We start from the raw sequence: 23,723 nt of genomic DNA, 5'->3' as shown, positions 1-23,723 counted from the left end.
AATAGTGTTATATCATGTGCAACTGATTAAACGTATTAAGAAAATCTATTTCACTGCAGTCTGTTGAGCAATTCAGGTAGAAGATTTTTATTTTGCATAAAGATCCGCTGTCAAATCAGTGAATGTGAGGCATCGTTTATCGATTTAGATTGTATAAACCTTGTCTTTAAATTGACGACTGAATGAGATAAAGGAATATCTTCTTGAATCTCTTTATAAATCGTTATCTCGCGCAACTGTGATCTCCAGCAACGATTATGCGCGTTGCCGTGGGCGGCGGTGATGCGGATCGGAAATAGAATCTAATTAAAATTGAATAACCGGAGTTTTTGTGATATCGAGCGTGGCTGTAAATTAAATGTGGAAGATGTATTGCGATGTTATCGTCCGGCATGACAGAAGCCTCGTCGCAGCGGGAATCTTCGTTGACGTCCCGGCGAGTACGGAATTTAACGCAGCAGCTCGAGTATGTTTCTCCACGGTGCACGAACAACACAGTCATTAAGTTGTTCCCCGACGTTCAGTACACGTTGAGTCAAACCGAAACAGAAGGAAACAGTTCGACAGGCTGCTACAAGTTAATGGAACATTCACGGCAGTGGATACATATTAACTGGCGCGAAAATAAGCGAAGTTAACGACTACTTGGATCGATATTATTGCCGCGCACGATATACAATACCGTCCATAAATATCCGGACACCTAGCTGATTCGTGCAAACTGTGCATTTCTGCTACAGAAAAGCACAAAATGCTAGCATATAAAGTATGACAGAATTCAGTACGATTTTAATTTATTACAGATCTATAAAGGCTACTACCACGAAAAAGAAGATTTTATTTGACTCGAGTTTCTTAAAATTCGCGTACAAAATAGTCCAGTCAATGAATGCTCATAAGGAGGGTGTAGAGGGAAATAGAAGCAACACAATTAACTTTGGGACTTTGTTTGGACTAGTTAGGAGCTGAGAAGGTCCCCTTTTTCGGTTTTCCGCTTATATCCCGAAAACTATGTGTCCTAGCGATAAGACCATTCTATACAAAATTAAAGCTGATAAAATATGCCATAAGATTGATTGCATTAAATTTTTCGCTATCTCGCATAGTTTCCGAGATATCCGGGCTCAAAGTTCACTAATTGTGTTGAAGAGTTAGCTAGTCAAATAAGGCAAAAATTTCTTTTTCATAATTAGTGAACTTTGAGCGCGGATATCTCGAAAACTATGCGAGATAGCGAAAAACTGAATGGAGTCAATTATATGGCATATTTTGTCAGCTTTAATGCTGTATAGAATGGTCTTAAGTAATAAAAGCAAATTTTCATCCAGAAGACAATTAAAAAACACTCTTGATATTAGGCAACTTTCCTCTGCTGTACAATTTAGTGTCACGGCACGACGGTCAAGGTGTTTACGGTGCGTGAACTGAACAGTCTATCGTCTATAGTCTATGTCTATACTGTCTGCAAACGATGAAGTCACGAGGAGGAAGTTGATGGAGCACGACGAAGTTTCGCTTTCCTCGAAGCTGGAAGTTGTTCCTAAGAGCCCTGAGAATTTTGGAATAGAGATGCGAAGGTATCGATTCTCCAAGCTGCTAAATCCGAGCCGGCACGAAGTTTCTCGCTGGAGTTGCACGGTGGAGAGTGGGAAACCGACTTCGCGACAGGACTGATCACAATTCTCCCGCCGAAGTGTACAGTGTCACTGTCTCGTCGCTGTGCTACGACTATTTACTCCGAAATCAGCTTCATTTACAGTATCTGATAATTAGACTGCCAATCTCCGTGCGCGAACTGTAGGAGTTCGTACTAGGTACGAATGTCCTCAAATGAGAGCGATATTGAAATCTTCTTGGAACTTTCTTTATTCGAAGATTGGGGACGTCAGTGTTCATTCAAATCATGAATAATCATTATGAAAAATAAAAACCGTGACGATAAGTATTGTGAGGGAAATGAGTCTGGACGAAGGATGTCGAGAGCCAAACGATAAAAATTGTGTAATAGGGAAACTGTAAACTGTGCAATATAAACTTATAATGCATTGGATATTGAATATTGATTATTGAATATCGAATATCCGAGATGGTTCGCAGAGAGTCGCATTGTAAAAGTTCAAATTCGTTATTACCGATTTATCGATAGTATGTACTTTGGAATGATGTTTCTCCAACATTGCCCGATAACGAAACCGACTTCGCAAGCAGGAAAATCGATTTCGAATGCTATTTCGAGAATACATTGGCACGAAACGATTTGATTGGCGCTAAACTGTACAGTCTATTCGGAACACAATGTAACACCGGAATAACGTGAAATGAATTACGGCATACGTTTCTGCCGGCGGACAGACAGGCCACCGTGTAGGTACGAAAATATCTATAAGCATCGTATTCACTATTTCCGAGACAAGAAAATTTACGCATGTTCCCGGCATACGTCGTGTCCGTCCAGACGGAAAGAAAGATGTCGTCTTGCCTCTCGAATGCAACACGCGGGACCACGGCAATAAATCAAAGCAAAATCCCGTTGCTTTCGATTCCGAACGGGTTCGGGGAGGAAAGGGGTGGTTTTCAGGTCCGCGGCCCCTGGGAGATGTCGCGCTACGAAAAAGCCATTCGTCATCGCAGCCCACCACCTTCTTTATTCTCGTCTTCTTTTCGTCGCGAACGCTTCCACGCCCGAACCCGTCTTTCAAACCACCCACCCATCTCGAGTGCTTCATCCACTTTCATTCTATTCTGTGTGTATCGTTCCTCGATTACAAACCGAGTAAATCGTTCGGCCTGGCCTCGTTGGGTTCATCCGAAACCGCTCGCGTTAATACATCACTCCGCGAAATTGAAGGGACGCCGAATCATAACCGGAAAACTCTTCAACTCCTGGCAACTTTCTGTAAAAAGATCTTGAAATACACCGTGTCACACTACGGTGGCTCTTATTTACTCTTGTCGAAAATTTTTGTCGAAATTTCTTGTACTTATTCTGTGCAAAGTTTCAGCTCCAAGGTCCTCAAACATTAAAATATTAGGTGTGCAAGTAAGTTCTTTCCCCTTCTTTTCGAAATTCAAGATTTTATTACATGAGATGTAATATTTCTGCCAATTCTTCTTGCTTCCGAGTCGGATTTTCGTTGAGCAATTCCTCTAACTCACCGTCATCGAACTTTCTCGATGCATCTGAACGATCGTCGTCTTCTAAATTAAAATTTCCGGCTTTAAATCTTTGGTACCACTTTTCGCATGTTCTGTAAGATACAGCGTTCTCCCCCAGTGCCGCATAAACTATTTCAGTAGCTTCAATAGCTACTAATCCTAATCCTAAGCTGGAAAGCATAGAGTAAGCAGTGACGCAAATGATGCATCTCGCACACCATATTGCTTGAAATTGTTGCACAGGACTGGAAACTCGTATTGTGTTAGAGCGCTCATCGCGACTCTTCTTAAAACTAAAAGAACGCTCTTTCAGATGGCACCAAAATCGGGAAGTAATTCTGTCAGAAATTGTGATCGCGCGTATAAAAAAAGGGGAACAAACTTATTTGCACGCTGTATAATACTGAACAGCTAATAATTAATTAGCTCATCAAATCGTTTTTCTCAAATATTTTCTAAACTATTTACCGCGTCGACAAATATGTTAAACAAAACCTATAGATCTGGACAGGCCACGTCTTCTATGTTCTATTACCTTTTTTCGTAAAACAAACGGTTTTCGAGAAAATTGAGAAAAATATCGGACCAAAATCCAAAAATATATATTTCTGAAATTTCGAAATTGAAGTGTGTGCTTTCGTTATCTTATATATCAATGAACATCAGCGAAAAATGTATCTTGTTTTTTATTTTCGCTGTTTACTGTAATGTTTTGTTTAGCGAATTTTAATATTCTCGCGGCTACGAACCACGGTTCCGCCGAGCAGGTTCCACATTCGTAGACGTATTAATTAATCGCCGTGAAAAGCGGGCTTGTTTGAAAGCCTGCCGGAACCTGGAAAAGTACAAGTGCTCTCTTGTACTCACTTACTTGATACCGATTCAGTGGCGTTCCTGCTTCTTTCACCGTACGAGACTGGCCCTACTAGATACCCCGACTTTTATGCAGACGCGAGGATTATGAGTTTCAATGGGCCGAGTAACATCCTGTCGGAACGAAACTTTGATCATACACGTTTAGTTCCTTCCATCGATTCAGCCTTCTCTTATATCGGACCGAGATGTGACCTCAAGATTAACACTAGGTTTACGGAACCCTAAAACTCACTATTTTACATTACTAGACTGCGAATTTTGTGCATTTATAGAAAAAAAAAAATGAAAGGCCGAAATTTGAAACAATGAACACATTTCAAGAATTCTACAATTTTTAAAAGAGGAAAGATATTTTTGTTTGGTTCCTGTTTCTTACAATCGATGAAGGCAATTTTTATTTTGCATAAAAATCGGTAGTCTATACATTACTTTGTAAATATGTATAAGAAAAAAGTGTCCATCCAAATTTTTAGCCATTTTTTAAAATAATATTACCTAAGAATAATTCCTCATGAATGTGTCTTTTCAATCTCTATAATTGTTAAGTGAGCGAGTTGTATGGGAACAATTTCTCTTCGGACATTTCGGAAAAATCGTGTTCGTCCTATTTGTCGGACTTTTTCGTACAAAATCACTGCATTCTGTGAGCTACACGATGTATATTACGCTAATCCAGTTAAACCTGTGCGCGATATTTTCATGTTGGATTTTATTTTGACGAGGAGTGGCTTTGAAACGAAAACTAGGAAAATCCTATTCGTTGTAACGGTGGCTGACACGCCGATACATTGAAGTAGCGATCGCAGAACAAGTTTGTTTGTCAGGTGACCGAATGAACGATTTCTGTTCTCGCGGAGCAGGATTTAGGACAAAAATATTCGGGACTCTTTGAATTTATGATGCTGTGTATCGGTCAAAATAAGTTACCTCTATGGAACGAGGATTTCTATTCAAGAATTATTTTATAAAATGTCAGAAAATCAGGGCTGATGTGAAATTGACGAATCTTCAAAGTCGATTTTGTCGAAAATCTTTCATTCCGCGATTTCAGTGTCAGTGAATGAAAATTATCAGTCGACATGTAGACATCGAAAAGTATTACTTGTGGATTTCTTTTACGACGACATGGAAGTAGCGTATTTTGCGGTTTACACACGTTCGTGGTTAAACGTATAAGCTGTCTGTGCTTCTGATTAGTGGTTGCAGGTTGACTATTTTGTAAAACATAATCAGCTTGTGTTTGAGCCTCTTATGTTACTCTCTTGTGGTGAGTTTCCCTTCTGGATATCTCTTACTGCGGGAATTTTTTATTGGAATACTCTTCTTCATTCAGAAGTTTTATTATCATTGCTATTTTGTTGATCTATACGAATCCGAAGAAAACATCAACGATGTTTGTATCTTTCAGTCTGTGAAATCAATTTTTCCTCCTTTTTCTAAATTTCATGTAACGAAATCCAATAAATAATAAAATAAATTCAGTCAATAAAAATTCAGTCGATAAAAAAGAGTAGTTGTAATTTAAAGTGGCAAATACATTAGGACGATTTAAAGGTGCCTTTATATTATTGAGTTGGCAAGAAAGTAATTTTGGTATTTTAAGGTGCAATAGAGCCCAATTTTTTTATTCAAGCAATGAACTTTAATGAATAAGATATGTTCCCTTTTGTTCGATGATCTTTTGCCAAAGAGAATAAATAAGAAAATATTTCATTGATCAAAGTTCATCGCTTGAATAAAGAAATTCGGTTTTACTTCACCTTAAAATACCGAAATTACTTTCTTGCCAAATGCAATATTTTTAATCTATTCAATATATAATAATAATATTCCTATTTTTCAGTCTCTGAAACAAATTTTTCCTCCTTTCTAAATTTCATGTGATGAAATTCAATACATACTAAAATCAATTCAAAACATTTCGCATAATTACCTTAAAGCTCTCCTTGAATCATGTTATTTTAACCAAAAAAAAAAAATTCCCATCGAGATATACATCCATGTATATTAAAAAACAAATAGAATTTTGATTTCACCTCGATTTCTGTCGCTGGCTGCGGATAAGTAATGATGTCCCTTGTCAGTGTCTAACTATAACTAAACAGAACACGATGCACCGAGTTTACAATTCCGTGTCATCGGCATCTCTCGGGATTACCGAAAAGCCATTTCAGCCATGCGCCGATATAAGTTCCGGATCGGGTCTTTGTACGAAGTGGCCACTCATCGAAACCCTCCTTAAAGAAGGTCGAGAGTTCAGGGCACTCGGCTCCGGTCGAGGAGCGCGCGGTGCACACGGTGCACTTGCGTGTATACCACTGTACATATACATAGAGAGATGTATACGTACATACATACATTCACCGGGTCCCAGAACGGCGGTTGGCCATCAAAGGAACCGAGATATCACGACGTACTGGCGTAACGGCGTGCCTCTTTCGTTTGTCAACAAGACCAGCCACGAAGGAACCTCTGTCGCGACCGCGAAACCGTAGACGCTCGCACGAGAGCAGAAAATATGTCCGCCTTATCTTTAGATTCCGTTAAGGAACGAAGGGCACCACCGCCTTCTGTCGTCCACCGACCAAAATTGTTTTTACTCATGGGAATGCTTGATTGTCGAGCTTGGTACTTCTTCGCGTCGCTATTCAACCCCTTGCACTTTGACCCTTACATTCATGTGTTTGGTGGAACCGGGCCGAGCTAAGGTATCCGCATACACAGGCGCACGTTTTTCCTGATTAAGTGTGGATTTTTAGTGGAGCAGCGAGGTGAGCTGTGCGGTGAATAAAAAGAAAAACAATGAAAATACATATGTACTTATTCATTAGTATGTGTCGAAATGTTGTCACGAACGTTGGTTTCTTTTCACCGCGCCGCTATCATCGATGCTCGCAGCTCCACTATAAATCCACCCTAATCCTCAGACAACGAACGATTTTTATAACTCTATAATTGACGATGCTCAGGACCGTTCACTGCTCTAATTAATGATTTCTTCGTAAAGATCCCTTGTTCAAAGATCCATCCTCAAAACTAGTGCCGCCTTTCAGCCGAGTGTGGGCCTGCGAAGCGTCAATTGTCATTGACCGGGGTACGGCTGGTTTGTTTTCATAATACGAAACAAGACACTTAACTTTCAACCGTACCCAAGTCCGTAACTAATTCTAATTAGGGCCAAGCATGCCATTAAATAACTCTAGACAATTCTAAACACACTGTATTTAACACGTTTGTACAAATTTTCATTATAAGACCGTAAATTAATATATTAGCGAGTGGAGAATGGACATTCAGAGAAATTTTGTAATATTTTTTAGGGGAACATTAACAAATTGTTGAAAGAAATACAGTAAATGGATACCACCCGGGTACCCAATTGACTACACAAGGGTTGATTGCCACAAATTGAGTACTTAAATGACAATTTTGATGTTCCGGGTTATAATCGACCCATTACAGTAAATCCTCTATAGACGCAACAATTTCTATACGATAGATGCGATCAAGAATATCCCTCCCAACTTAGTAATCTGATCTGCGAGAGTCGCAGTCGCCGGCACAGTTCAAACGCCCGAGCGTCATCACAATATGTAACACCAATATTTAATGTTCTTTATTTTTCATTATTTTTTTATGGAACTTTCACCAACATATTCGTGGCATTTTTCTAATGCAAAATGATACCAAATGATACCATTTCGATATAATTTCAACTGTATTTAGCGGTTTAATTGACGATGAACGTTTCGGGCACAAGGAAGGATAGCGTATCAGAAAGAAAGAGACGCTGACAGTTGCCATCGCCGGCACTGTTCAAAGACCCGCGCGTGGTCTCTCTTTATAGTAAAGAGTTTTTACACGCGCTGTCCTTCTCTACATTCGGCTCGGCCTTTGGAGATAAAAAAAAACTTTTTGAAAACCACGCTTATATTAAAATGCACTAAAATGTAGAAAATAATTTTTTAGGCATTAGTCACTATAAATAAAAGCGTGGGGCGTCCACGAAGATTACGTCAATATAGTTTAGCGCTCCACGCTTTTATTTATAGTCACTAATGTCTACAAAAATGATTATCTCCTCTTTAGTGCATTTTAATATAAGTGTGGTTTTTAAAAAGTTTTTTTATTATGATACAAAAAAGATCACTAAAAGGTACTTACTCTGTCCCACAATAATAGTAGCAAGTGAATATTTAAACGGGAATTATTGGCGAACGCAGCTGTAAGTTACGTTGTAGCGCAAATTGCGAAGCCTTCAATCAAAATTAATGATTCATGATATCATTTGTTTTGACACATCTTTCAATTTTTAGGTTAACCTAATTATTTTTCTAATTTCATCCGCTGATCGAAATCAATTGTTTTATTTCATGGTTGAATATCAACCCATTGTAAAAGTAAGATGAAAAAAAAGTTATGCTGGAAGCAATGAAGAACGATGACTCCAATAATTTTAAGCTCACGCATATAGGGAAAGCTTCGCAGCCAAGGGATCCTACCTACAAGTTTAAAATGCAGTAACGGAATTATTGAAAAATCGAGAAACTATCTGAACACTCAAAATAAAAATAAGGAGTACTATTTTTAATTTATTGTGTAATGTAATCTATAATTTTTGGTAATAAATGTTGCGTTCTATATTTATTTTCTTCTGCTACTATTATTAAGGAACAAATTAAATTCATCAACTGCTACTATTATTATGGGACAGAGGGAGTAGTAATTTTAAGGCAAGTATAAAAATAAAACGACGGGTTCACAAGTTTTTCAAACACTCGGATGAAAACGCAATGACCTGCTCGATCACTACCTACTACCTACAGTACCTAATCCAGATTTAAACCTTTGGGCTTTATTAAATCTCACCTGTATATGTAGTATGAAGATTAGAAGTTCGGAAAACTTGCACGCGCGCATGCGAACTGCTGTAAAGAACATAACACCGCAAATCCCGAGTGTGTTTAGAAATACCGCAGAACGATTTGGACTCCGCTGGGATAACGACAGTTTCCATATTACGCCGTCTTTACCATTACTTGCTAAACGTTAGTCGTACTTTACAATGAAATTTCGCATATGAGAATTTGTTTTCCTCTGCTAAATATAAAGTAATTTACTGTATGCTGAAATGTGACAACGACTTCATGCTATGGAATGAAAGCATTTTAATAGCGCGTGGAGACATTTCCCGTTACATTTATACTAAATAGAAAGTAATGTACCGGTTGTTAAAATATGGAAACGGCTGCAAGCCTGTGGAAGCAAATATTTATAATGTTCTAGAGACAATTCTCATTTTAAATAATATTAAAACACATCATTATTTCACTCCATTTTCGTCATCAGAACTAAGAACATTTTTATATTGGTTAAATTTGACGTAAAAAATTAAAAAAATAACATTAAAAAGCCGATAAATTGTACTTTGGTTGAAGCCATCATTTCGTTTTACTTGATATTTTACGAAATTTATTGATCATGGAATATTTAAATGAAGTAGTATACGCAAAAGGTGTGTAGCGGTATTTTTAGTGACTTTTTGCGAGGCACTCGAATTCGCTGACAAAATTCGGCAAGCAATTTTGTCATTTTCTCTCGCGTTTTCACGCGCAGGTATCGAACCGAAGTTTTCGAATTCGATTGTGACGTGAACCTTTCGGTAGTACGCTACAAATCTTGATTACTTTGCTCTACTACAAACAGAACATGCCAATTTCTGCTTCTGACAAGATTAAAGTGATATACGGATGACACGTGAAACAACACCGGTCTAGAAAAAAAAGAGAAAAAAAAGCAGCTGTCCGCGTTGCGATCAAATAAAATTCTCCGGAAGTAGGTCATAACATTGACGTGCCAATCTTACATGAAGATATCGTATACAAGTACGTAATAATAATTATAAACAGTTCGACATTTAATTCCGTTTCTAATGGGACAAGAAATAATTAAATCTTGACATTTGGACTTTCAGAAATTAGATATTTATTTAATTCAATCAAAAAAGTTGTCGAATGGAAAATTTCCAAAAATTTTCTAGGACTTCTATCTGTGATAGGTTTTAAATTTTAAAAAACAATCAAATTTCACAAATTTCATTTTTTCCTTCGCTCCAAGAATTTATGGGTCCAATTACCCCGTGTACAGGGTTAATATTAGAATATCGAATAGAATATAACAATCAATCAAATTTCACAAATTTCACTTTTTGCTTTCCTCCAAGAATTTATGGGGTCCAAATACCCTGTGTGTACAGGGTTAATATTAGAATAATAATATTAGAATTAAAAAGTAAATGCCCTATATTTGTTTACGTCAATCGTGAAACAACAATCTGTTTACGGTTCTATCTCTCAGACGATAACACTCTTGTGAAACCAAAGCAGCATAGAGTACCAATTAGTCGATTATCTGGGTAACGAAACGTTCAGTCGTTCTACAGTTACTCACGTCGCATCCAATCCAATTATTGACGAGGTTTGCAATAGCGAACTTCGGCCATGCTGGAATCAGAGGCTCGATGACCCAGAGCCCGTAACTTCCGTTTCGCCAACTCAACGGGATTTATATGGGCGATGATGACACGAGAGAACCCAGACATCGGGATTCGGGATGACGGAAAGATAGAAAGGGAAAGAGGGGCGAGGATTTATGACAGAGCACTCGCTTTGGGGGTTTCCTCCGAACACAGAATGCTTCATTCGCCAGGATCCTGAAGGTCGTTGATTTCCCTAAATACGTTCTACTAGACTCTGCTCGAGCACAGCTCTGCCAATGAATTTTCTAAACCTGAACGCAGACGTTTCTCAATCCAAGAGACTATAAAATTATTGTTCCAAAAAGTTCGCAATGATCCACCAGTGTAACGATGAGTCAGTAAAAATATCAGATGATTGGATAAGTTCGTGCCCAAATTGAAAATAAAATTGGTGAAACGATTGGTTAAATTAAAATGAGGAAATGGTTAAATTTTTTACAATTAGAAAAGAATGTTGACCATATATATAATTGATTAATAAAGTAGTATTCTTTAAAATTTAACCGTTCAATTTTCAAATCGAGCACGAACTTATGCAATCATCTAATACTATTACCTAAAACAACTTTGTATTTATTGGTTGTATTAAATGAAATGTTAGTGATGATTTGAATTCGATGTTTTATATCTCCTTTCTTCCGAGGTATCAAGGTGACCTTGAGTTTTCACTAAACAGGCCAAAAAATCGATTTTTTAAATCGTACTTTTTAGAAGTACAGAAACTTAAAAATTTTTGAATCACCTGGCGTAGATAAAATCTCTGAAATTTTAAGAGGCGCCACTAAAAATTGCTGTACCCTTATTCAAAATATTGTTTACATTATTAAAAATGTGTTGGTATGTAATCAATTACTAAACATTTAGGTGTTGCATGAGGTATTATAGTAATTTCGTATCCGTAAAATTTTAAAAATCGTAGGGAACGGAAATATTCTAGGTCGAATGAAATGTTACATTTTCGAGTTAACCTTCGCAAGGTAATGTGGGGTCTCGGAGACCCCAGCTTCAGATTTTCGAAAAGAATTTTCATATGAATGAAATTAAATCTGTTTGTTTACATTTTATCCTGTGTTATTATTTATCCCAAATTTATTAAAAACGAGGCTATTTATGAAATTCTTTTGTCGGGGTCTAACAATAAGAGACCCCACCATTTATGTGTTATTAGACCTAACCTTGCAAGGATTAAAGTAGCTTCGACTGCAAATGGTTGTAGCAGCTAAACAACGATGAGGAAAAAAGACGGCGTTCTTTCCTCATCATCGAGTCAGCCGTGGCCCGAACATCACCTCCGGGCAACGAACCGACTCCTAAAAAACATCGACACAAACAAGGAGAAACAGATCGCGTCCTTCTCCTTGTCACCAAGTCAGCTGTTTCCTAAACAAGAACACAGCCTAGGCCCGCGAAGACAAAGGTCCCCCGTCTCTCCCCGCGACACCGCGAGCGAGTATATAATATCACGCAACTGTCATCGCGACACAGATTATCGAGTAAACACTTCGTAGAGTCAAAGATTGTGTAACAGTGCAGTACGATCTCTTACGATTTGTATAACGGATTTTATACAGTGACCTAATAAAGAACAATAGTCCATATACCGTCTCCGATCATTTCCACAGGGTTAACAAACCACTCCGCATACTATTCGTTCACGTATGCGCGACGATGGCAGCGTTCGTCTCAAGCTCTACGCGAACGCCCATAATTTATAGATGGTGGGATGATCATAAAACTTTGACACATGGGATCCCACGAATTATGAGCGAATCGTCGGTCCGGCGAAACAAAGAATACCTATCTCGTTCCCGAAATGGACACAATTTCATCTGAGCGGACGTGTCGCAGCCATAATCCCGTCCATTTGCCGATGGTACGCATGAGCCCGCACACGTCGACGCGACGTCTTCCGGTGTACAAATTGCAAATCCCCTGTCTCGTCGCACCCTTGACCCCGAACGGGAATGGAAGAATGGCAGTGAGATGGGTGGGGAGAGGTAGAAAGGAAACAGACCAGCAAACGATCGTGGCTTCAGAAGTCCTCCTATGGGGTAACCACTCACCCGGACGAGATTCTTTCGCGGCGTCGTCTCTTATTTGCGCCATTTGGACCGCTGAAAATTCGATGTCCCAATTCCGGAGACATTTGCCGTGGACGCCCCCTGAAAAATACGTCCACCAGGAACGGCAACGTCCCGCGAAAGCAGGACCAATGGCGGGGAATCTGAGTCCAGGCTTCCGTGAAAAGCTAAGGGATGAATTAGCGACGGATGTCGCTTGGACTGATGCCAAGCGACGCTAATCGCCTCGTTGCCGAGGGGAAAGTGATATTCTCATTGAAACCGCTCTCATAGAAATGGCTCTAGGACAAAACCAGGTTATAGCCTCTAGGTTTACAAATTGTCAGGTTCATAAATTCTCATGTTTATAAACTGTTGTCCGGCTATACAGTGGAAATTATTCTTTCACGATTTGAACGAGCAATTTTTAAAAATTAATTTCGTTACTTTCTGAAAGACGATTATGAAATATAGAAGCAGATTTTTAAAATGCTGCGCCTACCGTATATCTGCAAAATGGAAATGGATTTTTTTCGACCTGTTATACTAAAAGATCCCCCCGGTCCTCGGTACTTTAATTTTGTGCATATTCAGTGCACTTCTACTGTACTCGTGTTGGTGCAAATATCAAATATTTCACGTCGGGAAGTGTATTTACCAGTTCGAAAAAAGCTTTTGTTCGCAGTACCCATGTTTCCCACTTGTCCCGTTCAAACGTTTTCGGTCCCGAGCGAAAAACTGCAATTTAACTTCGTAAAGCGTTGCGGTAAATTCTGTTATTATCGTCGTTTAACGCCAATAACGATATTGTGCGCACTGTACTAAGCTAAATTGTTTAATCCGATAGAACAGTGGAAATCTTCAATAATTCTTCACCATTTAACTGTCTCTATTGTTGAAAAATATGTCAGCGCAGCGAAGTGGAATTAAATTAGAAATTGCTCTAGGATGAAAACGCTGCTCTTGGGAGAGGAAAGAAAAGACGTCAGGAGGGAATAGAATAAAGTGGGTTAACCGACGTAGAGGAAGAGAACAGGAACTAGCGGGAAAGCTCAAAGAAAGTGGTAAAGCAATAAAGAGTGAGAGTGCAGGGGTTTGTAAATTTCTGGTCGGCAAATGTACATTCAGGGTGGCCGGGTTCGCGAGAAATCCAGGAAAAACATTGAAAACGGAAAATACTAAGGAGGTAGATAAAACGTGTGTACACCTCAATGGTGCTTTCATTTTATCAGATGATTGCATAAGTTCGGGCTCGATTTTTATAGATGCCGCAAAACTGTACTGTACAGCGGAGTGCAAAACGAAAAATTATATAGTCATCTTTTGTAATTGTAGAGAAGAATAGTGACTATATTGTACGTGAAATATAAACTTATAAAAACGTACCACCACCGGTCAAAATGACCGGTTCCAAATTTATTATTTTACAATTATTGAAATAATAAAAATGATTTTATAAGAATTGATTGTATGAATATCTTTAGTAGAGCACGTATTATAATAGGAGACGCACAATGTCTAAATAAAATCAATCTTGTCATTTTGATAAAGAAACATGTACCAGTTACTTGTAAGGCTCGGTAGCTTTAGTGTTAAAGATACTGTTGTATTATCTTGTACGTAGCGAAATGATTAAACGAAGAAATACTTTTTAATTTAAGTATGAAGATTCACAGACTACTTGTTTCTCAAGTGTTCTGTTTCACTGTGCAGTGCTTGTTCTCGTAACTACAATACCTGATTCAATACAAAGTTCTTCACTTCGCGTGGAACAATCGGGTATACATTAAAATGTATTATACATAGTGTCTCAGCTGAAGGAAGCCACCTAAATATCTCCTTTATTTTTAATGGCATAAAAAATATTTATGGCATAATTTAAATGGTATCGAAGGAGGAATATCATAGAAGCACAATTTCTTTTGTGCGGTTATTTTTTGATAGTTTTTCAAGGTCATCGTTATTTCTTTTTATTCCATCTTATAGCGGCTGAAAAAATACGTTTGAATATGTTCAAGTTATTAACAACATGCAATAAAAAAAACAAGTTTTCCCGATACAAAATAACGATGCCCCCGAAAAATCTATTAAAAAATAACCGGACAAAAAAAATTGTTCTTCTATGATAATCCTCCTTCGATACCATTGAAATTATGCCATAAATATGTTTTTTGTGCCATTAAAAATAAAGGAGATATTTAGGTGGCCTTCTTTAGCTGAGACACCCTGTATGTATAACCACTGGGAACTGTAATTCGATAGAAAAATATCAATTTCGGAGGTGGATATTGCTGGTGTTGGAGCACAATTTTGAAATGAAATTTGAAACCTGTCATTGCCAGTCCCATTGTGAGCCCGAATCGACCGTCTGGATTTTATTAAAATTAAAATTCGAACTGTCGGGAAACACGCGTTGAGAGCGCACCTAACGGTCAGTTGTTAAAAACTCGGTTAACAGTGTGACTATTGTTATCGGACACGACCATAACTCCCTTGCGTGGGGTGTAGAGAAGTTATCCTATTGCAGTAATAACGCGTTCCAAATAGAATTCTAAAGGTGGGTACGAGCTACCGAAAACATTTTGTATTCAACGGGATGAAGCTCTACAGCCAGATATACAATACAGACAATACAGTGAACCGCGAAAGTATTTGAACACACTTTAGAACAGTATAACTTTTTTATAATTGTACCAAACGACCTGATGTTTTTGTAAGCAATTAGAAGCATTGGTTTACGAAATGACATGCAAAAACGATTTTCCAAAAATTATAATTTACAAGGTTACATGCAAAAATAAAAAAGGCATTTTTCAAAACTTTTTCATTTGGGCCCTTAATGAAAATTTAAAATATATGTTTCGTAGATCTATGTTAGTTCTACACATGCTGAAAATTTCATCGAAATTCTGTGGATTTTAAGCAGAAACTGGTTAAAAGTCGTGTAAAACTACGATTTTCACCATTTTTAACCGCTTGTAGCTCGTTTGTATGTTAATCGATGTCGATAAAATTTTCAGCATGTGTGTAACTACTATAAATCTACAAAACGTATATATTTTAAATTTTCATTAAGGCGGCCCAAATGAAAAAATTTAAGAAAATGCCTTTTTTATTTTTGCATGTGATCTTGTAAGTTATAATTTTGGAAAATCTTTTTTTCGTTTCATTTCGTAAACGAATGCTTCTAATTGATTATAAAAAATCAGGTCGTTTGGTACAATTATAAAAAAGTTATTCTGTTTTAAAGAGCGTTCGAATACTTTCGTGGCTCACTGTAATATAAGCGACACCTATTTCGAATTAATGGAAATGGAAATGTTTTTCCATACACAGTCGATGATTTATAAACAATTTGAAGTTGTTATAAAATCTGAATATACTTTTACTTGTAGACTAAAGGATTCAATTTTTTACGATAGATCGCGTTGGGATAATCCATCACTTTCCACGACGAAATAAAAGATTCATCATTTTGCGAGACTTTTAACTTCAGTTTCACTGTACTTCGAAAACTTCCACTTTCTTTGGCCACGTCAAGGTGAACGGACCGTCGGAAGTTATGAAAAATTATTCTTACCGAAACTAACGTAAAACTCTCTTTCTTCCACAAATTTTGCAACTCCTCGAACTACCGATCCGATACATTACGGAAATATTTGTATAACCATGAAACGCAAAAAGATAGAAAATGAACGTAGCATGAGACGTCGATAATAATATAAGAAGCTGCAGTTTCTTTTCGCTGAAGTTAGAGAAGTATGTACACTACTGTATGTACAAAACGGAATAGAGGGTTAAAATGAAAGAATTCGTGACGGATGTTAATGCTAAATTGGAAAGCTAATTATCGGGTGATAATACTGTTCTATATGTAGTTTCTGGACTTTATGGACAATCTTATAGAGTTTACTTCGGTCGTGACGAATTCGAGGTATGCTATACCGCTGAATTTCGTGCCCCTGAAGCACGCTAACTGGAACAAGGGGCGACGCGTACGGGAGGGCACGTTCCTTAACCACCACTCGACAAATTTCCAAACCACTCCAGGAACGTTCTCGAGTTCTCGTCGGCCCTGAGCTATTTCAGGGTTCGTCGTCGAATTGATCAAAGTATTGACGGCGTCTGGAACAATTTCTGCTTTCAAGGCCGCTCCGTCACTATCAATCCGTAGAAATGTCTAACACGTTTATCCGCGATCCCTCTGACAAACTATGCAACACCTATTACCATAACACGTTCGCCACCATTGTTGAGGTTCGGTCTTTCTCGTCTAAACCTTTTTTTCTTACATTTAGATAATTTTTTTGTACATCCTGAAAATGTTTTGTGCGGTTTCAACGTTAATAGATTATTAAACCTAACCGACTGACATGATTCTATATTCGATAATTTTAAATAACAGCCTGCACAGAATATGAATTTGGCCAGCTTCATCAAATTTTGGGAGAACATAGTCGATTCCAAACTGACATACATGCGAATCAATATAGTTTGTAACAAGCTTTCATACTGTAACGTTAATTGCTTTTGTTATAAACGGAATGGAGTTATCATCGCCGCTATTGTTATAATTAATCTCAATTAGGTTGTGTTAATATCGACCCACCGGTAATCGGTCCGCGTAGCACAATCGCGTCCATTGATATTAAATAACTTGTAACAAGCTGCTGAGGCGATTACGGCTTATCGGATAAATAAATCGCAGGGCTTTTAGACAGGTATGTATATTTCCCGAGATTTTATCTGCGTTTCGTTGGTTCCGCGAAGAGAACCGCCATTCCACCGTTTCACGAGTCAGGCCATTCGCGTCTCATATTTCCATAAAAGTATCACTTATTTAATTTACGGCCGCCGATACGCGCTCGGATCCGAAAATGTTCGTCCTGGGATATGCGATCGAAGTGCTCGACGCGTTACGTCAATCGTTATGCGGCCTATCTAAAGTGTCGCGACACTTTCAGGTTCACTCCGAGGACGTTATCGTTCGCCGAGGATGCCCTTTGGCAAACTCGAGTCAACAAACAAGGTCTTACACACACATTCGCGCGAATCTCGAATGAGATCGGTAAAAGGCATCGATACTTAATGTGTTCAGTGTCGAATATCTCTGCCCCAAAAATTCCGGGTTGCTTTTAAGAAAACGAATGGCGTGGTCAAGTGAGGGAAAGCTTTAAGGAGCTGTATACATACACCTGAAATTGTGAAAAATAGGATGAAAGAAAAAAATTTTCATTTCCTGAAAAATAATCTTTTATTATAAAATTATACAGGGTGTCCCAAAATTCGTGAAAATCCCGAAAGGGGGTGGTTCCTGAGACCATTTCAAGCGACATTTTCCTTTGCAAAAATGTTATCCGCGGCTTTGTTTAGGAGTTATTAACGAAAAACACTGACCAATCAGAGCGCGACCTAGACGCGAGTTGGCACAGTCAGCCCGGCGCGCCAACTGTCGATTGGCCGATTGTGGCAATTCGTGTCTAGGTCGCGCTCTGATTGGTCCACGTTTTTCGTTAATAACTCCTAAACAAAGCCGCGGATAACATTTTTGCAAAGGAAAATATCGCTTGAAATGGTCTCAGGAACTACCCCCTTTCGGGATTTTCACGAATTTTGGGACACCCTGTATACAGGGTCTATCTACGCGTCAAGTTGTGTCACCATTTTTTAGGCATATCCGGTAGTGCAATTGAAAAATGTTTTAAACAAAAGTTTATCAGTACGTGGTGAGCTACATGTTCGCATATTCTTAAATCTGAAAAAATGCTTTGTACGTGCAAAAGTAAAGGTCACAATGACTTTTTTAAATAGCACCATATGTTTTGGACGTCATAGGATTGTTGCTGACGTCGAGTCGAATTCAACAGTGTATCATACTACGACCTTGAAATGATCTCAAACTCAAAAATTTTGTGCAAACGTAAGTTTAATGAAAAATTATTTCTCACAAAATAAATCAAGTTACATCAAATGTTCGAACTGCGATCCATGTTCTACGATACTATGATATGCAGATAGATCTATTGTCGCCATAATTAGGGCTGGCTTAATCTGGCACTGGCACCTACTAGCTTCCAGGTAATAGCTATTATACATATGGGAAATTTTATCCATAATATCTCGTTAACTATTAGATTTATGATATATGAAGGTCAATACTTTTTTACGCAGAATTTTGTGCTTTATCCGAGTTCGATCGAAAATATTGGAAATTCTATTTTAAAAAATGAAGTTGACCTTCATATGTCCTTTACGCGTCCACCTACAAAAAAGCTACTAACATCAGATTATTGCCCCCTCGAAACCAAGCAAGTTCCATCTGATGCATTTTTTCCTAACACCGATAACAGCCGAGTTATTCAGGTGGCCTGTTTTAGATGCCTCACCCTGTTCAGAGTAGGGCAATAATAATTTATCAACTAATATTTAAATAAAATGTGACTAATAGTCTTTTTGAATGTTAGTCATACCAAAATAGTCATTAGTCAAAACTTTTTGATTAGTTAGTGATAACTAAATGGCAAATAGTTAATCACAGCTCTAAGTAATCGTTAGCTATTGCTTATTAGTGAATTAGTAGTTGATGATCAGTCATCTATCTTTAGTCATCAGTCAGTATTGTGCGATTAACATATCGTACATTAATATTATTAATTAGTTATCACTAACTAATCAAAAAGTTGATTATTGCTCTACTCTGACCCTGTTATACATATGTACATAGAGGTTCACTTAGTGGAATATAGTGTATATAATAATAAAATCCGGTTTATTGTAACATACGACAATATTATTGAATTTCTGGACCTGCTACACAAGAGAATTGATATTCCCTTTAATGTTTAAACATTGACAACAGAAGAGATGAATTTTATTCCAGCACAAACGAAATGAATAACATTCGTACATAACAAACTTCGTTTGAATCCTCCATCGATGACTCGATATCTTACGGCTGGTGTTACGCAACGACGAGGTAAGCATGGAAAGCCGGGAAAGTTGATCCTGATGGGAACTTTCCATGCATATGAGCTGGCTACTTTTTTCCAAGGCTGAAAATATCGTTGGAAACTGACTTTTCGGTGAATCCATGAAATTTTTAATTCTATTCCGCAAGCATTCGTTGGGGAACAAGGACGCGATGTGATTCGACACATGCAGAGTCCCAATTCCATTATTCCAGTGATCCAAGCAAAATTAACAGGCAATCGCAGTAGCGGTGCGGATTCTGGGCTCGCGGCTATTTTAATTCTCACTTTTGACGGCGAGGTCATTAAATCTCCGCGTCGAAGCTGCCACGGTGTCCCGCGTGTACCAGCTACGAGATTGCGAATCGATATTACGGGTAGCAAACCGGCGCGGCACGGCGCGGGCTAAGCAATCGAGAAAGTCCCGCAATTTTCGTCGTTCTCCGGTTCTTCGTGTTAGAGTCTAATTGAAACTACAGCAGCCCCGGCTGCCTTTGGACCTCCTACAATATCTCGAACCGATGACTCCATCAAATTCAAGGGTTTCTTCGGGCGAAAAGGACAAGCGACAAAGTGCGCTCCGATCCGGTGCACCGTCATCAACGGAATTCCAAGCTGCAGATGGTAACCGTCCACTACTGGAATCGTGGACTGGAATGTTCAATTACAATTTAGTCATTTCCACCGAGAAGATGAACACCTTTCCATTAAGTATTCGAGTATTAAAATAGCTATTCGCTATACAGGGTGCTCCACCCAAATGTAGCCACATAAACTCTTGTGTAGCCAATCATTACTATACTGTGGATTTTTATGCAAAATAAAGATATTTTGCTACGATCGTGGGCAGCAGGGGGTAAATAAAAATTCAACTTCATCCCTTAATAGATTTTTTACATTGGAAACGTTAAAACAATATTCTTAGATTTTTCGAATCTTTTACTGTTTTATATTTCACCTAGCCAATTTTTTTTTAATAAGCCCTTGTTTAGCCAACCATTACTATTTATTTATTAGTTACAACGATTGTTGGCAACAGGGTTTAAATAAAAATTCACTTCATCCCTTACTCGGTTCTTTACATTGAAAACAATAAATATTTAGAACATTTTGCAACGATTGTAGGCAGCGGGAGTTAAATAAAAATTCACTTCACCCCTTAACAGATTTTTTACATTGAAATCGTCAAAACAATATTTTTAGATTCCGGATCTTTGTGCAAAATAAAAATATTTTGCAACGATTCTGGGCAGCACGAGGTAAATCAAAAATTCGCTTCATCCCTTAATAGATATTTACATTGGAAACGTTAAAACATTATTCTTACATTTTTCGAATCTTTTACTGTTTTATATTTCACCTAGCCAATTTTTTTTTAATAAGCCCTTGTTTAGCCAACCATTACTATTTATTTATTAGTTACAACGATTGTGGGCAACAGGGTTTAAATAAAAATTCACTTCATCCCTTACTCGGTTCTTTACATTGAAAACAATAAATATTTGGAACATTTTGCAACGATTGTAGGCAGTGGGAGTTAAATAAAAATTCACTTCACCCCTTAACAGATTTTTTACATTGAAATCGTCAAAACAATATTTTTAGATTGCGGATCTTTGTGCAAAATAAAAATATTTTGCAACGATTCTGGGCAGCACGAGGTAAATCAAAAATTCGCTTCATCCCTTAATAGATATTTACATTGGAAACGTTAAAACATTATTCTTACATTTTTCGAATCTTTTACTGTTTTATATTTCACCTAGCCAATTTTTTTTTAATAAGCCCTTGTTTAGCCAACCATTACTATTTATTTATTAGTTACAACGATTGTGGGCAACAGGGTTTAAATAAAAATTCACTTCATCCATTACTCGGTTCTTTACATTGAAAACAATAAATATTTGGAACATTTTGCAACGATTGTAAGCAGCGGGAGTTAAATAAAAATTCACTTCACCCCTTAACAGATTTTTTACATTGAAAACGTCAAAACAATATTTTTAGATTCCGGATCTTTGTGCAAAATAAAAATATTTTGCAACGATTCTGGGCAGCACGAGGTAAATCAAAATTTCACTTCATCCCTTAATAGATATTTACATTGGAAACGTTAAAACAATATTCTTAGATTTTTCGAATCTTTTACTGTTTGATACCCTGTGTAGCCAACCGGGTACACGGGCACCCATTTACTGCAATTTCTTTCAACAGCTTGTTAATGTTTGTCTAAAAACATCACGACATTTCTCTGGATGTCTATACTTTGCTCGCTAATAGATTAATTTATAGTCTTAAATACAAAAGGTTTTAAATGATCTTTTAACCCGACTGGACCACTGTGCGTCGTAGAAATTGTTGCGTATAGAATTTGCGTAAACGGTTAACAGACCATCGTAACTTCCGAGGAGTATTACCAAAACGAACACGGCATCAGCGTTAATGGTAAAGATTATTGCTAGACACTCGTGGTCGTTAGAATGACGATATCAGATACACCGTAAAAGTAACGGACACAGTAAACAAAAAACTCTGAGTGTCTATTCCGGGTTCCATCATCGAGTAGCCCATTAATTACAACTATAAAATCCCCGCGAGTTTGTAGTTTTATGTTGCTCGTTGGACGGGTCGGGGATCAAAGAGCCATCAAGTCTGACGTTAGAAAATTTATGACGCTCGATAAAGAGCCGGCAACATTATCCAGTCAGTGTAACCAGGGTCAAACGAGAGGGACGAAGTTCTAGAGTACGACGCAAGTTCGCGGGGAACGAAATAAAAGCAAAAGCAATATCACGCCGAGGGACAGGGGACAGGGGATGGTAAAGGGGGTGGACGAAGAAGAAGAAGAAGAAGAAGAAGAAGATGATGATGAAGAAGAAGAAGTCTTGTAGCCTGAACGATGAACGGAAAACGAAATCGGTTAGTATTCAGAACGGAGATATTAATTTCCGCTGGAAGCGAGGAGAAGAAATGCAGCCCGGGGTACGATTACGGGAATTTTTATTCGCATTCCCTCAGCTGCGAAATGCCGTTCTCCTGCTTTACTTTCTTTATCTCTCTTTCAGCTGAAAACGCTTATTCCGCGCAGCCAGTTTAGGCGCAGGATAAATTCGAGACGAGACTCACTTTCCGTTTCGTTTGCCTCTCGCACACGTAATTACAGATCGCGGTCAGGTTGGTTTTGTATTGGTGTTGTCGACATGGGACGTTTTTGATAAATGGTATAACCACTTCCACAGGGATTCGGTGAAATATGAAAATGCTGTTTAGAACGTGGCTGTACACGCGGGTCGCCCCTTACATGGAGAACGTGCTGAGAATTTTGTAAATGCTAATGTACCTGTTAAAGTTCACAGTTCTGAAATGTCGCGATATCAATAAACAAAACATTATTCGGTATATACGATGTATACGATAGCAAGTAAACTATACATACAGTGACTCCCACTAATATTCGGACACTCTTAAAAACACCGTAACTTTTCAAATATTGAACTATGCGATTTGAACTTTTTTGGAAAGCTAGAGCAATTAGTTTACTACAGGATGGGAAAAGAAATTTTTTCAAAAATTGCATTTCACCGGAATTGTATATTGAAATTTTGAAAAATATGTTTTGTAGATCTGTGTGGGTTATATGCATTGTGAAAGTTTCGTCGAAATCGGTTGACGCGGGGAAAAATGACAGTCATCGAAAGATATAAGAATTCTTAGATTTACTGCTGTTGTAGGCCGAAAGTCGTGAAAATCTGCAATTTTTACCATCTTTAAACGTTTGTAGCTCATTGCAACGTCGACCGATTTTACCGAAATTTTCAGGATATGTTTTATTGAAACAGATCTACAAAACGTATTTTTAAAATTTTCAATATAGGCCCACATAAAAAAGTTGTAAAATGGATCTTTTAGTATTTTCGCTACAATTCCGACCAATTGCAATTTTCGAAAAAATTTCTTTTCACATCCTGTAGTGAACTAAGTGCTCTAGCTTCCGAAAAAAGTTTGAATCGTATAGTCCAATATTAAAAAGATTATCATGTTTTTTAGAGCGTCCGAATATTAATGGCAGTCAGTGTATATGTATATGTATATTGGAAGCTGCATGCTTTTTGCATTCATTCTTGG

General features: G+C 37.9%; 1 protein-coding gene across 9 annotated transcripts in view; it reads left to right on the top strand.

The window, feature by feature from the left end:
• Positions 1-23,723, top strand: part of LOC143207389 (uncharacterized) — a 233,409-nt gene that overhangs the window by 101,672 nt on the left and 108,014 nt on the right. The window contains exon 1 of one of the 9 annotated variants that reach the window (XM_076420817.1): positions 18,673-22,517. The exons of the other annotated variants lie outside the window; for them this stretch is intronic. The gene's annotated coding sequence lies outside the window, so the exon portion shown is untranslated. Of the gene's footprint in view, positions 1-18,672; positions 22,518-23,723 lie in introns of those variants that run through there. 9 annotated transcript variants of the gene reach the window in all.

Source organism: Lasioglossum baleicum, chromosome 3 (genome assembly GCF_051020765.1).
Source record: "Lasioglossum baleicum chromosome 3, iyLasBale1, whole genome shotgun sequence".
In the NCBI taxonomy this organism is placed as follows: domain Eukaryota; kingdom Metazoa; phylum Arthropoda; class Insecta; order Hymenoptera; family Halictidae; genus Lasioglossum; species Lasioglossum baleicum.
The sequence above is the reverse complement of the archived record's forward strand: the minus strand, read 5'-3'. Positions and strand labels throughout refer to the sequence as shown.